This window comes from Panthera uncia (assembly GCF_023721935.1).
Source record: "Panthera uncia isolate 11264 chromosome C1 unlocalized genomic scaffold, Puncia_PCG_1.0 HiC_scaffold_4, whole genome shotgun sequence".
NCBI lineage: Eukaryota > Metazoa > Chordata > Mammalia > Carnivora > Felidae > Panthera > Panthera uncia.
In genome coordinates, this window is record NW_026057585.1 from 47167583 (window position 1) to 47181864 (window position 14282).

The 14282-nt window shown below is 37.3% G+C and overlaps 1 long non-coding RNA gene across 4 annotated transcripts in view; it reads right to left on the reverse strand.

The window, feature by feature from the left end:
- Nucleotides 1-14282, reverse strand: part of LOC125913406 (uncharacterized) — an 89390-nt gene that overhangs the window by 7650 nt on the left and 67458 nt on the right. For 2 of the 4 annotated variants that reach the window (XR_007455007.1, XR_007455006.1), the window contains exon 4: nt 186-272. The exons of the other annotated variants lie outside the window; for them this stretch is intronic. This is a non-coding gene — a long non-coding RNA (uncharacterized LOC125913406). The remainder of the gene's footprint in view (nt 1-185; nt 273-14282) is intronic. 4 annotated transcript variants of the gene reach the window in all.

The following is a 14282-nucleotide window of genomic DNA, read 5'->3' on the forward strand; positions in this document are numbered from 1 at the left end:
CAAACAAACAAACAACCTCCTGTGAGTCAACACAGTAGAAAGAAATGGTTAATATCTTTGGAACTAAAAAGAACTAGGTTTAAATACCAGACATGCCACTTTCTACCCAGCTTATCTTAAGCAATATATTTTATCTAAGTCTCAGTTTGCTTATCTGTAAAACTGTAATAATACAGCCTACTTACAAGGTGGTTGTGAGATTTAAATGACACATCATACATAACACAGTTCCTGGGATGCAGCAGGGCACCTCTACATATCAGTTCCACGTTCTGTGAAGAAAGCAAGGTTTGATAAAAAATAGAATAGCTTGAAACTATGACTGTCAAGATGGAGACAGAAACAAGTGTCACTCGAGAAGAAAAGGCATACACCTGGCCCTTGTTGGAAGGCATATCTTTTTCATAATTGTACACAGTATGGATTGTGGTCACAACTGTAGTTCCAGCTTGCCTTTCAATCAGCATATTTCCACCCTCATGTCATTGTTCATGGCATCATGGAAAGATTTACAAGATACACTATACTAGCAGTGTCAAGATCACTGGAAAACACAACTCAGCTGATTATAAATGATAACTTTTTTTCTGTTAATTGCATAGTCACAGACAATTCAGCCAAAATGTGTTTGCTGGTCATTGCTTTAATCTTTCAATACCCCCATTTGGGAGAGAACAAATTTAAAAGTAAGATGATACAAAATGATGGTCATCCTCCTGGTTGAATTGGAAGGCTTCGCCCAAATCAGTGCACATTGGTGCCTTTGAGCTCAAATTCCAAGTAATTGGCAAACGTACACCTGACAACTCAGTGACCAGTAACAATTCTAGGAGCATTGATCTTAGTGGTGAAAACTTGTAATACATATAAGAGCTCTTAGAATAGATTTCAAGGCCTTATAAAACCAACTAATGATATAATGATATTTTATTCTATTTAATTACCAGGCATAATGCAATGTAATTAAATCCAATGGTATGAGGATAACAGTACCAAGATACAATTAAGTTAATCACAACACATGTAAGATCTATTTATGTACCATATAAATCTTCAGACAAGAAGGATCTAAATCTACCTTAATGAAAATAAGCATTTTTCTTGCATTTGCACATGATAAAAAGATACCAGTTTCCAAATTCTAAACAGTATAGGATAAACAGGCAATAACAGTGTTTTGAAAAACTAGATACTAACATTAACTGATCTTTAAAGAATTGGATTTAAGAGCATAAGAATTATTTCTTCTAGTTCAGATGCTTAGAGACCCTGGGTAAGAAAAAAATTAAGAATATTGAAGATGAGTATAAAGAGGTTAAATCACTATGTGGCACACCTGAAACATAGGTGTTTTGTGTCCACTGGACTCATATAGCCCTCAATGTAATGGTATTAGAAAATGGGGCCTTTGGGAGGTAATTAAGTTTAGATGAGGTCATGGAACCTTCATTATGGGATCAGTGTCCCTAAAGAAAAAGACATCCCAGAGCTTTCTTCCTTTTCCTCTCTCCACCAAATGTCTGTACAGCAGGAAGGTAGCCATTTACAGGTCAGGAAGAAGGCCCTTACCAGAATCTGACCATGCTAGCACCTTGACCATAGACTTCCCAGCCTCCAGAAGTGTTATAGATAAGTGTCTTTTGTTATAGTCCATCTAGTATATGGTATTTTGCTAAAATACTCCAAATTAAGACACTGTCATTTTGAATATTCTTCCCTATTTTTCCATATATTTAACAGTAATAAGTTTTTGGAAACTTTCTTCTTGTGCTCTTTGCCCATTCTACTGTAGTGTTTTTCTTATTGGGCTGGAGGTGATTTTTTTTAAGTATATGTAAACTGTGCCATATTTTTTTTTGCTAAAATTTCCCCAGTTAAACATATACTTTTAAATATGATCATTTTTGCACACACAGATTTTTTTTTATCAAGTCCAGTGTACCAATATATACCAGTATATTTTTCATCATCTTAGAGTTAAAATTAATTCATATTTTCTGATTTTTAAATTATTTCATTTTTATATCAAATTTTTCATTCATCGGGCATTAATTTTGACATATGCTATAACAGGAAGGTCAGCTTGATTTTTGTCCTCAAACATCAATTTTCCTAGCAGAATTTATCAAATAATCTTATTCCCCATCTGTTTGTGATACCTTATTTATTATATAATAAATCCCAAAATATAATTCCTACATATTATAAGAACAGTTTTGGGGCTCTTTCTTCTGAATTCAGATCACATTCTTACTCTTGAGCCAACACTATACTATCTTAATATAGTGTTGCTTTATACTATATCTTAACATTTGGTTACTGTGAATCAAGATGTAACGGAGGTACCTGGGTGGCTCAGTTGGTTAAGCATCCAACTTCCGCTCAGGTCGTGATCGCACAGTTTGTGAATTCGAGCCCCGCCTTGGGCTCTGTGCTGACAGCTCAGAGCCTGGAGCCTGCTTCGGATTCTGTCTCTGTCTCTCTGCCCCTCCCCTACTTGCTCTCTGTCTCTCTGTCTCTCTCTCAAATATAAAACATAAAAAAATTTTTTTTTTTAAAGATGCAATGTAAAGAGCTAACACTAGTTGAAAAGTAGACTTTAGAGTATGGCCTTTCTGTTTTTGCTCCTGTAGTTTTTAAATTCTTATGCAAATCAATGGAAGCATTGCCTCCTCTAAGAAGAATTTTCTAAATTTTTTTTTAATGTTTATACTTATTTTTGAGACAGGGAGAGACGGAGCATGAGCAGGGGAGGGGCAGGGAGAGAGGGAGAGAGGGAGACACAGGATCTGAGGCAGGCTCCAGACTCTGAGCTGTCAGCTCAGAGCCCGTCGCAGGGCTCGAACCCATGAACCATGAGATCATGCCCTGAGCTGAAGTCAGACGCTCAACCAACCAAGCCACCCAGGTGCCCCTAAGAAGACTTTTCTAAATCCTTTTCCTTCTCCCAGGTTGGGTTCGGTGCCTTTCCTCTATGTTGCTTCTTTACATTTTCATAACGTCGCATGAATAGCTTTGTTATGACATATATCTCACTGCATTATGAGAGATGAGTATTTGACTCTACCAGTGGACTATAGTAAACTCTTCGAATGTAGGAGAATATGTTCTGTATCCATGAGGCCTTGAATAGTTTCTTGCCATATTAGGAGATGGAGAAATTTCCCTTCAATAAATCAATAAATGGTATCAGTTGAACTTTCCCCTAATGTGGATATAGGGGAAAAGGAAATCTAGTGTACAATTTAGGCAATGTTTTCATTGATCTAGGACTTATTACAAATATATACACTATAGTCATTTTAAATACAAATATCTAGGTATAATTCAGCATTGTCTTGATTTTGAATTTTCTTATTCTGCTTCAACAAAAACATTTGAATATCACCATTGGATATTCAAAAGCTTTGGTTTGTATGCAGTTCCTAGTCATTAGCAGTTAAAATGCCCCTTGCAGGGGTACCTGGGTGGCTCAGTCAGTTAAGCTTGGACTCTTGATTTTGGCTCAGATCATGATCTCACGGGTTCATGAGTTTGAGCCCGACACCGTGCTCTGCACAGACAGCATGGAGCCTGCTTGGGATTCTCTCAATCTCTCTCTCTCTCTCTCTCTCCCTCTCTTTCTGCCCCTACCACACTCATGCTCTCTTTCTCTCTCTCAAAATAAATAAATAAATTTTTAAAAAATTAGAAAAAAATGTCCCTTGCAGTTTTTCTCTGTTGTCAGCTCTATTTGCTTTTTAAGTCAAACCAATTTAAATCAAGTATCTTCCAAATATCTGGTAATCCCAGGAGGAGCTGAAAGTCTCAACACTTGTTATTTACACTTGAAAAAAAATGACTTTTTGTTGCACACCCCTAACCTCACATGCTACTAGACATTATAACCTTTAGACACATAGTCACATCCCCAGCAGACTTTTGAGGACTAAAGTTTCCAATTAGAGATTTCTTAGGAAACTAACTTGCATCCCAACAGCTACTTAAAAAAAGAGGTCATTGATTTCCTTGGTAACAGCTGTGGACTTTTGTATTTTGAATCAGACTTACACCTCAGCATCAGATGTAACTAGCTTATTAAAGAGACCATACCTTTTACAAGAATTAAATTTAAAAAAATCTGAAGAGAATATTTGTGTTTTCAAATGAAAATATTAGAAGTTTTTGGATAGCTTCTGAGCAACCAAAATGATCATAAAATCTAGCGTCCGGTCTATTGAACTGTGTCAAAAACATTTTGGAATAAACCAATGTATAAGTAAACATATAAATGCATACACTAAGAAAGGCAGATACCTTTTATAGAACAGAAATAATTGGGTATATGAGCACGAGTGAGCAGTGGAGCAGACAGCCTAGAGAGAGCTAGAGTAACTATAAAAGCTTAGCTGTAAGCTACAAAACAAAGAAGGCAGTCATTTAAAAGATTCAAATTGGCAAAACCGATGTGAAGTGGAGCACCAATGAATCTTTTATTAATGCAGTCTAAAACAGCATGTATAATATTGACAAATGCTTCTGCATTCCATGTTTAGTTAATGAGACCATCTTGAAGAATGCATGTTGACCACTTATAACACTCAAGGCTCCCTTTAACCTCTTGCTCCTCAGAAATGTGGCTTTTGAATCATCTATTTATGGCTGGACATGACATTACAAGATTGGAAACTTCACTTTCCCCCTCAGGAGCAAATGGAAGTCACAGCAAGCATCAGCCCTTCCTGCACTCAGCAGCCACAGGGGAGCTCTGGAGCAGAGAGGAAATGATGGATGGATACCACACCTAAGAAAGCCACTGCTTCCTGAAGGATCTGACTATATGGGTTAAGCACAAACTAGTAATGAAGAAAAGAATATTCAGTGTGGCCAAATCCAGGGGATTAAAAACTCATTTCTATTCTCATTTTCCAAGCAGGATTTCAAAGTTTTGATTTTCATAAAAGGGGAATAATATAAATGTTTAATTGTGTTAATAAATAAGGAATAATTATGTTCCAACTAATACTAAATCATAGAGTAAGTTTTCCACATCATTATTAGTGCCAACATGCTTGAGATATAACTTTACCTTCGAGGTGATTTTATATTGGGCGTTAATAGTCTGCCTCATCCCTCCAACTCCTTAGAGCAAAAAGAAATTCCCAGGCAAAGGACTGAAATCTCCACTAGTGGAGAAGTCACCCTTTATGAAGTAAGAATTTATGTTTAAATGCTTCTTGTTCAAATACAAATAGCCCTGAAAACAGAGTATCAAAGCTTAGAAATCTTGAACATTTCAAGTGTAGATTTGCTTATCAAGGTCTTTTTGCTTCAGGGAAACTAGGGGAAGGGAAAACCCTGAGGCTCTTGTGTGGCCTGGGTAATTAGGGTTTCACCAAATAATTACCTGTCCACTTAGAATGCTGGGAGCAGCACAGAGGGAGTGGGACACAGGGATTCTGATGGCATAGAAAAGAGAGACATAGGCCCATAGCTCCTCAAACACCAGGCCTCATCCTTCTTCTAGGCCTCTGCCCTTGAAACTCTGCTTCTCTGTCCCAGCCCCAATGTCACCTCTCTACCCAACTAGTTCCTATTCAACCTTAGAGCCTTAGCATAAATGCTACTTCCTGAGGCAAGCTTTCGTGGGCTCCTAAGATTAGCATGTTGTCATAGAATACTGAAATTTTCCAATTTTGAATATAGCAAATACCAATTAATTCTCCAATTATTTTTTAATATCAGCTTCCCAACTGGACTACAAGCATCTCACAGAAGGGCCATAGCTGTATTACTTACCATTTTTTTCCCAGCCCCTAGCACACAGTAAGGACATAAAAAATATATGTGACAGATTGACTGGTACATTGTGAGTGCATTCAGTAAGTGGAAGTGGAGTGTTATAACAGCTCCTGTTATAGCATGACAGGAGGGTGATGGATATCTGGGTGGCAATATGAGTCTGCAAAGAGAATGGATAAGGTTGAAGGAAAAAATTAATGAAGGAGGATATAGTCTTTAATTTCACAATTTGACCAAGCTTCGCCCTGTTACTTTGTATTGGCCCTTATGTTTTCTATTTCCTATAGTCTTTGCTTTGAGGGTTTTGGTAGAAACAACAAAAAATCAGACAACAATTTAAATAGTGCCTACCATGTGTCAATGCTGTTCTAAATGCTGCACGTATACTAACTCATTTGGTCATCACAGTAACCCTATGAGAGAAAAACGTTTTTATTATCCTCACTTGAAAGTGAAGCAATGAGAGATTAAGTTGTTTCCCAAATTCACACAGGTAGAATATAGTGGACCTAGTGTTAGAACTCAGCACTCCGACTTCATAATGCATGCCCTTAGATGATTTGGTAGGATTACGTACAAAGAGAGTACAGAAGACATCTTCACTTAATTAACATCTATTTCCAACCTTCTTTTCCCTTGCCTATCTCCTTTGTAGAAAAAATCAAATGTTACTGCTTTTCTTGTCTTCTTTGCACCTAGCAGTGGCTTCGTAAGCCATTTCTGATAAATAAGGCATAAGCAGACTATCTTCTGGACAGAAAATCCTTCTGAGAAAGGATTACTTTTCTGAACATGTAATAGTATAAATGTGGGTGTGGCCATCTTTCCCTCTGGTTCCTGCCTGGAACACAGATAATAAGCCCTGGCAGCCATCTTGTACCCAAGAGGGAAACAATGAAGAATCATGAAGGTGATAGCCAAAGCCTTGAAATATTGAGGCACTGAAGCAATATCAGCATCTGATCATATTCATTCTTCTTGTATGTGATAAAAACAAACTCCAATTACTCACTCTTGGTAATGTTTTCTATTACTCATAACTGAAGACAAGCTTAAATGATACAAGTCACAGAAAACATTACCAATAGCAGGTAAAAAAGACTTGAGGTAGTTTTGTTTATTTATTTGCTTATTTTACCACACAATAAAAAAGAGTGTCCAAGAGATTTCTGAAGACATGTCAACCTATAATGATAATTTAAGAAAATACTATGAACAGCTAGAATTATGCCCTATTATACCAGAGTTTCAGAAAGAAAAAAAAAAACATTCAAAAGGGCTTACCTGAAGATCATTCAAAGGAGATTGTATACAGAGAATTATAGAGTCAAGGAACAAATGGGATAATGAAGCACCCAGAATCTAGCAACAGCAGGAAGCTGGGCAAAAAGAGAGAACAGAGTTACCAGAGGTCAGAAAGACCTGAAGCTGGGAAAGAGCCCACTACACAGGAACTTTGTCCATGGAGATACGTAGTCACTGCCAGGGCCATGGTAGTCAGGGCTGGAGCGGGAGGTGGGTGTGTAACTATACCAATACTCCTCTTTTCTGATCCCCTGCCAGAGGCTCCCCTGTTGCAAACCCAACTGGAAGTCAGAGAGCAAGAAGACCCTGGGAGATCCCCTTCATAGAAATCAGTCTCCTAGGGCACTGAAAAAGCAGAGAAGGACTGAGAATAGATCTGGTAGCATTGTGGTCTGGGGCTCAAAGGGAGAGCTGGAACGAAAAACAAGAAGTACAAATGGAGAATACAATCAAACTTGCCTTGGAACAGAGAGAAAATGGATTTCCTCCTCGTCTTTTTTCATAGGTCTCCCTAAACTAACTAAATGTTGAATATTTGGTAAAAGTAATAAGAATACTTCTAGCCCTTACAAATGGTGTGGCCAATAGCAAGTTATTCAACCATTGTCTTAAGGAATCCCAAGTCCATCTATACCCTGATGGTTCCAGGATCCAAGAGAATGGCTCATCCAATGCCCTACTCTTTTATTTCCTGGACTGACTTAATGATCTTCATTCATACCCATTCGTGACTATACTTCAATTATATATATATTTTTTTTTCCACTGGGAACTGTGAACATAAACAATCTTCAATCTTGATACAGTGATGTAGGAGTTTGAAAAAAGCCCCTCTCCAACACTTCTAAGCCAAACCCAGACCCTATAAATATGCTAACTTATATGGTATAAAGAACTTTGCAGATGTAATGCAAAACAGGTGGAAACAATGAGGTAATCACAAGTGTCCTTTTAAAGATAGTGGGAGATGCTACCATAGTGGTGGAGACAACAATGTGATGACAGAAGCAGAAATTGGAATAATGCAGCCACAAGCCAAGGAATTTATGGTGCAGCCACCATAAATTGGAAGAGGCAAGGAATGGATTCACCCATAGATCCTCCAGAAGGAACAGTCCTGGAAACACCTTGATTTTAGTCACATAAAACTCATTTCAGACTTCTTCTTGAGAACTTATAAGAGAACAAATTTCTATTGTTTTAACATGTTAAGTTTGTGGCAGTCAGTAGGAACCCAATACAAACACCTTTCCTTTCAGCTCCGCATACATTTGATTCCTCAGAAAGTTCCCCTGGTTCTTTTATTTTCCTTCAACAGTGTCCTGCTGTCTGTCCTTCTCTCCATTTGCATGATTTCCTTCAACATCCTCTTTTCCCAAGTACCCCTTTTCTTCCATCACACCCACTCAGCAAACACCAACTCTAGGTCAGTCCCAGTACCTGCTTTCTCATTCCTAGACCTGGGATGCCAGGAACTTCTGAAGAAAAAAAAAAATCACAATTTCAGGAAATTTTACCACTGAAAATATAAGTTCTCAAACTTAACTTTAGGACAGATTTTTTCTTCTAATTTTCTTGAGTCTATTTGTCTCCATGCCTTTATCAGATTTTTCCAGAGACATTTTTAATAAATCCTTTTGGGGGGTCTGTTTCTGGAGAATCTAATCTAAGACATTAGGAAAACCAGCGCTATGTCTCCTTCCTCGTGGATAACAGTGCTTAAGATATAAAGTCAACAAGCAGGAAGATGGGTTGAATCTCTGCTTCCAATCACTCCAGCCCCTCCAACAGATAAACTGGTAAATTCTCATTCTTCCATAAGCTAGATTGAGTTTGATTTCTGTTACTTAAAATTAAGAAACACAATTCATCAAGGGGAGATAGAGTGACTCCTTTCCTTTCTCCATTTAACAACAGATTTTCTTTCTTTCTTTTTTTTAACTTTTTTTTTCACATTTATTCATTTTTGAGAGAAAGAAAGAGCATTAGCTGGGGAGGGGAAGAGAGAGAGAGAGACACGGAATCTAAAGCAGGCTCCAGGCTCTTACCTCTTGGCACAGAGCCCAATGTAGGGCTTGAACTCAGAAACCGTGAGATCATGACCTGAGCCGAAATTGGATGCTTAACCGACTGAGCCACCAGGCGCCCCTAACAACAGATTTTCTAAACAAGGGCGACATGTCCATGATATCACCATAGAGGGGAGTAAATCAGCAGTATTTTCTAATAAAGTTATCACAAGATCACTGTCATATTCATTGTACTTTGGGTGTCATATACTCAACTTATAATTTATATATCTTCCACTAGGGTTTAAGGGTCTGTTTCCAGTCTCTTCCACAGTAACAAGCACCTGAAAAATTCAATCCATCTTGATATGGTGCATAATACATATCATATATATGTTAAGAAAGAAAAAGAGAAAAGAACAAAACCTTTCTAAAATGCAAATCTGATCATGTCAGACCATTGAAAGCCTTCAGTACCGCTTCTTTGTTTTCAAGATAAGGTTCATACTCCTTAAAATATCCTCCAAATACTATATTTTGTGGTGGAGGGTACAATCTCCAACTACTTTCTCCCCAGTCCACTTTCATATTCCCATCACAGTGAAGACTTTCACCTCCTTGAGTGACATGCTCTTTCCTAGCCTTGGACCTTTTTCCCTCCTCTCCTTCCACATGCTCATACCTCAGCCTCTCACCTCACTTGGATTACTTCTTTTGAGGTTTCAGGACTTTGCCAAAATGTTACTTCTTCCAGGAAGCCCTCTTTGATGTCCCACAATCTATGTCCCTTATGTGCTCCCATTGTTCCCTTTTACTCTCCTATAATTTCGTATATCACTCTCTAATGTGATTAAATTTGTTTGTTTGAAATAAGAATATATGAGGTAAAATAGTGTCTGTTTGTTCAATGTTATATTGCTGGAGTCTAAACCAGTACCTGACTCATAATATATTCCTATTTTTGAATGAATGGTTGAAAAAGAAAAGAGAAAGAGATGTTGAGAGAGGAGAAATGATGTCTTTTTGAACACCAGTGTAAACGGACACTGATTCCAATCAGGAAATGTCTCCTGGAGAGAAATATCTTGGTGGAAAAAAACATGCATGTATATTTTCACGCCAGCATAATTCTCCCTGGATGTCAACTCTTTATGATAGCTAAGGTTAATAACCATAAAATACGTACTCAGATACAAGACAACTCCTGTGATTAAACAACAGGATCCAGGGGCACTTAGCCATGATATCTGGCTTCCCTCCCAGAACAAGGTACCCAAGTTCTCTTAGAAGAAAGCTGAGATTGTATACTCACTGCCAAGGAGACTTAGGCTGATCACTTAACCTCTTTATTGTTATGTTAACTTACAGATTAATAGTCAGGGGCAGCTAGCTGTAAAAACTGCTATTTAAAACAACTTTATTTCCAAACGTGTCATTTCGTAAGCAGGCATATTAAAGAATAAGGAGATACTGACTTACAGAATGAAGTGCAAGGCTGAAAGTCAGAAGTTCATGCACTATGAAAGCAGAAACAGAAAGTACTAATCTACGTATTCTGTCTTATCTGGTGCAGTGAGGAACTTACCATTCTTTCAGAAGAGTTTATTTGTTTTAAACTGTCAAATTTTACCTTGACTAAGATCATTTTGCTGAATGTTATAGCCTCAAACAACAGAGTAACCATTTTCAGAAATGGAGGATATGACCATGGTACTGCCACTCCCCTATGCAACTTCCTTGATGGTCACACTAACTCATCATGACATTCTTTTCCATGAGACAGACTCATCCTCAAAGTGTTCCTCAATGCATTCTTTCAGCAGTCACTGCTGGCCAATTAAAGTTGCCACAGGAGATAAAATTACTGTGTCACTCTGACTTTTCTGTTGAACCAATGACAGAATTATCTTTTGGGATGTTAAACACTCATTTCCCTGCTATTACTGATTTCCCTGTCAATATTCACAGAACTGCTCACTACATGCCAAGCTCTTAGAGCACATAGGGTGACACCTATGGAACCAATGAAAATAACTGCAGACACACATTAATTTTAAGCAGCATTTACTTCTTGGGGCTTACTCTTTGTTTCCTTTGCTATAATGTTATGGATTCCTTCAATGTTCACAGGTGGAAATAATGCCTGAAGTGTCATCTCATGGTCAACCCAATCCAGTCCAAATCTACAGAGATGTGGGTAAGCCATCCACACAGGCAAGAGTACCAGTAAGGCTTCTTTGTTTACATAAAAGTACATCAATCCTACCCACATACTCCTTTCATTTTTAAATATCTTGATCCAAGTACGTTTGACAAAGAATGCTTGAAAATATGATCTTTGCCTTATGCTATTTGCTTCCCATCTCATCATTGATCTTAAAATCTATTTTATCTTCCAAATTCCTTGGCCCTCCATATTTCCTCTCTTATCTCATAATCCAGCTCAGGGTTGTCTAAAATTCAATCATTTATATCATGCCTTCACAACCTTTGCCAACTGTACTCTTATAGGTGATATACAGATAGATAGATAGACAGATAGATAGATAGACAGACATAGATAGACATAGACATTGATAGATATATAGACAATCTATTTTTAAGTAGCTCACTTTTTATAATCTTTTGCTTGTCCTAAATAAGAATACCCACTGACTACTTATATATGTTTTTATGATACACATTAAAAACCTTCATAATTACAACTTAAAGTGATTTAGTACCAACTAAAATGATCTTAACTGTGAGTATAGCTCTCTGAGAAATAATGATTTATGACAGTGGTTGTCAATACTGGCATATCAGAATCACCTTCTCAGACTTTTTAAAAAATTCCAATTCCTAGATCTCACCCCAGAACAATTAAATCTGAATGAGAATATCTGACAACAATGGTATGTTCAAAAGATAAAAAATTATCATGCAGAAGATTCTCACTCTAGCCTATTAACTGTGTGAAAATCTCAAGATAGACACTTTCAATTAAAAAAAGACGTGACTGATGCATCACTAACTAACTTTGGGATTTCTTCCCATCAGGAATTTAGAAACTGGCATTCAATTTCTGTCCTAATCACTGGTTCTAATTTTTAAAAAGTGAGTTGTTGTTGGCTACAAAATTTAATTTTTCAAAGTTCATTTAAACTGAACAAAATAAAATCTTTCTCGAGTAATGTAGAGTTCTTGACGTTCCTCCACCTGTATGCGTTGGACTTGGCTATGAGTTCTTTAAGAACAGGGCCTATATATATATATATATATATATATATATATAAATTTATTTATTTATACACACACACACATATATATACCTATAGCTCTAATATTCATAAGGTTCGAGTTGTGTAAAAAACATTTTATAATTAGGGCACCTGGGTGGTTCCGTCGGTTAAGCATCCACATCAGTTTCTGCTCAGGTCATGATCTCACGGTTTGTGAGTTCAAGCCCCATGTCAGGCTCTGTGCTAATAGTGTGGAGCCTTCTTGGGATTCTCTCTCTCCCTCTCTCTCTGCCCCTACCCCACTCACGCTCTCTCTCTCTTTCTCAAAATAAATGAATAAACTTTAAAAATGTTGTAATTACTTCCCTTCTCACTTGGACCTCATCATCTCTGTTGCAAGGTTTTCTTATAATAACTTGAAAGATAAAGACTAAAGTTTTCTAATATCTCATCCCTTGCTAAAAGGTAATAGTGAGAAATTAAATGCCATCTTAATTATCTGTTTTAACTGCACATGTTTTAGCATTTGAGATCTGAGGAGCTCCCATCAATTTCAAAAGAGGTGATTGCTTCTAACCATTACAATTGAACTGGCAGCATTTCACTCATATCCAACCACTGTCCAGTGTCCAGCACTTGCTATGTGCTCAATATATCTGAAATGGGGATTTGAACAAACATGACTTGTGGAATATAATCACAACACTTTTCAGTGGGGAAGTTTTTCCTCTATCACTTGATAAAACCCCTGGCAAGCCCCACAACTTCCTACCAAGTACATTTAACCTTCAAAAAATTCATTTTCTTCATCTGAGAAGAAAGGGCCGATACTATACACCAAGCCCTCCTTTCTACTTTTAACATTCTCTCTCTTTTTTAAGCGTATAATTCAATGATATTAAGTACTTTCATATTGTTGCTCTATTTCTAATTTTCTGACAATATGAATTTTCTCTGTCGGATCTGGATATGTCTTAACTTTGTTTTCTCGTTCATAATTTCAGGAAATGGGATGACACCTTGCATTTCCATAGAGATCCCACTATGGTTGTAAGTATTGATTTCATGTACGCTTTTCAGCAAGGACAGGGTCTGTGCACACAGTGGATCCTGACAGAGCTAAAGTCATTGACCTACGGAGAATGGCATACAATCTGCCTGATGATTTTAATGTCTTCCTATCAGGCATTTGCCTTTTTTTTTTTTTGAGAAGTTTTTAGTTTCCATTTAATTGATACATGTATTCAATGTGATTTCTTCCTCTCCATCAAGCTTTTGGATAGGTGCTACCAAATCTGCAAATATGGGCACCTTTCATACACTTGTGGAGAGATATATATTGGAAACTTCCTTCACACCATTATAAATTTCTCATATAAGACCTAGGGCTCACATTTTCTTGAGCTCCAAGAGCAGTGACTGCAAATACTGGCGATTCATATTATGGTGATATCTCTCACTGAGGCATAAACAGTCACTGCAATTGCATTGTCCTTGACTGATGTTCTCATTTTCTTCAGAATTAAATCTGAGCCAATTCTACCATATGTTGCACACAAAGGACGAGATAATTTTGGTTTGTTCCCTTCTCTTTTGTATCTGAAGCCCAACCTTTTAATTTTCTTATCTTGAAGAGAGATGTCAGAAAGAAATCTTTTTTGTTCCATATTGTTGAGCCAGTAATGAAAAATGCAAACTAAAACTTGCATTCTACTTTCTAGTACCAAATGAAAGGAACACATAGTTCTAGTGAGTAACAGCCAAGAAACTGAACTGTATCCTGAGGGGCCAGGAAGGGTAAACATGGCATCGTATTGTTCAGAGCAGCACTATTATGGGACGTAGATCACTCGTGCCCTTCCTCTCAGAGAGTACATATTATACTAGAAATAGGAATGTGTGGGTGGTGAGGAAAAATCCTCATAAGAAACCAAGATAGAACCTATTGCCCTCTATTTCTATTTTG